A 2,149-nucleotide genomic window follows, 5' to 3' on the forward strand; every position below is an offset into this window, starting at 1 on the left:
CTTGAATATTTATTTGTTCTAATTTTGAATTGTTCTGATTTATTCATACTTGAATATTTATATTGATGATTGTTAATGAAATTAGTCTATAGCTTTATATTTCTAGAAAAAAAAAAAGGTATTTTTTAATATAGAGTTTAAATTTTATATTGATGATTGTTAATGAAATTAGTCTGTAGCTTTATGTTTCTAGAAAAAAAAATGTATTATTTTATATAGAGTTTAAATTTAAATTTATATAAACATATTTATTTTTAAAAAGAGTAATTCATAAAAAAAAAAATCGCATAAATACACAAATAAACTAAAAAAATTATCAAGTCTATGGTGGCTCAAATTTTCGCAAAAATTATATATTTGTCGACCTAATTCATCCTATATGCTAATGTGAAACTTCATAGGATCGTTACAAAGCCACTTGAAAACCCAAACTACAAAAATCAACAAGATTCAGATCACAACGCAATTTTTCACCTAAGGTACCTGGTATACACACGCCTCATATATGTTACAGCAGTAGCTACAACCTGGGGAATAAGAAGAAAGAAAGGTAAGAAAAAACAGTGGATACCAAAGTCAGATAAAATGGTGAAAGCAAAAAATGAAATTTTAACAGGAAGCATAAACCTAAGATGATGATAACACTTCAATGTCCAAAGCTCAAACTTGCAAATCAAAAATTGTGTTTTCACAATAAAAATCATTAGCGTGGTTATCATTTTGTCAACATTATGATACAAAAGAACTACAAATCATAGATTCAATTCAAACCTCTGTCTCACTTTCACTTGAGTAGCCAATCTCCACATATTTGGGGGAAAAGAAAGAAAAAGATGTAGCAAATCAAAATATACATGTTTATTCTCATAAAATTAATGGTTTTAAGTTGAAGAATTTCCTTCATACGAGTGGGGTAGTTGTAAAGCTTTAATTTTTAGGGGGAGAAATATGATCATGGCGATAAAGTAATAAATATTGCCTAGTGTAATTTTAGGTTAAACCAGAGAGATGGAAAAGTGTGATTACTTATGAGACGAAAAAAATTATATACGAAGTTGTAATTCTGCACCATTAAATTGTAATCAAGAAGATAAACCCCAAAGTATAAAAAAAAAAATTGTTACGATTTTAATTTTGTTGTGAATATTCATACAATTGGCCATCTCCATTTTGATGAGCTTCAAGTCTTCGACAGTGATGCCTTTCTCCTTGTCCAATGAGTGAGCCACATCCACCTCGTCTTGATCCAGAAGCTGTTTGCTGCATCAATTTGAAATTTTTTTTTAAAAAAAAAAGTTAAAGGAAAGAGTTCTACAAAAGGAAATTATATATATATATGTGGAGAGTTGGGAACATACAAGTGAGAGGAGGTCCAGAAATTGGCAGCCCTGGTTGAGTTGAGAGAAAGAGAGGAGAAAGCCGTTGAGATTCTCTCCTGTTCGATCAATTTACCTCTCGATCTATCTTCACAGACCTTGATTCTGTTCGATCAATTTTATTTTGATCGCACGAGTTCATAGACCTCAAGATTGTTACTTTTTGGATTGGAATTTCCTGGGTTGGGCGGAGTGAGTAACTGGAATTTCCGGCTATGACGAGGATCTTGGAAAAACCTATACCGGAGTGCAAAGCTATAGCTGCGTTTGGTTGATCGTAAACCAAAGTGAAAGAATTGGATTTTGTAATTTGGGGATATACGGTTAGAGAGATATGTGGTAAGATGATTTTTTTTAATTTAACAATCTTGGCACTTTTAATATATAAAGATATATTTGAGCTTTGAGAACTTTGACCTGATGTATGAATTTGTGGAGGTCCATGTCTACAAGAACTTGCACTTAAGCCTTTTTCTCTTTTTGCTCAATTTTCATTTATACCACTTTGCTCAAATATGAAAAATAACATAAAATTATGTTAAATTAAATATTTCTAATTAAAATTATAAAAATATCTAATTAAATTAATATTATGTGTACACAATTAGAAGCTTAAAATATATAAATTTGAGCCTTAATCAATTATAATCTTCAAAAGGGTTCTTAATAAAATAAAATTATATTTAAAATTAAACTTATCGACAAAGTCTCTGTAATTGTAGGTCGTCCATAAAATCGACCTATAAAACAATCATAAATAAAAATCTATTGCT

The 2,149-nt window shown here is 29.6% G+C and overlaps 1 long non-coding RNA gene across 1 annotated transcript; it reads right to left on the reverse strand.

Moving 5' to 3' along the window:
• Positions 1 to 305: 305 nt before the first annotated feature.
• Positions 306 to 1,724, reverse strand: LOC133035844 (uncharacterized). The gene is made up of 3 exons (XR_009686964.1): positions 1,359 to 1,724; positions 1,154 to 1,260; positions 306 to 527 (listed from the first exon to the last, which is right to left on the reverse strand). It is a non-coding gene; the product is annotated as an uncharacterized LOC133035844 (long non-coding RNA).
• Positions 1,725 to 2,149: the final 425 nt, after the last annotated feature.

The sequence above is a fragment of the Cannabis sativa genome, chromosome 3 (genome assembly GCF_029168945.1).
Source record: "Cannabis sativa cultivar Pink pepper isolate KNU-18-1 chromosome 3, ASM2916894v1, whole genome shotgun sequence".
In the NCBI taxonomy this organism is placed as follows: Eukaryota; Viridiplantae; Streptophyta; class Magnoliopsida; order Rosales; family Cannabaceae; genus Cannabis; species Cannabis sativa.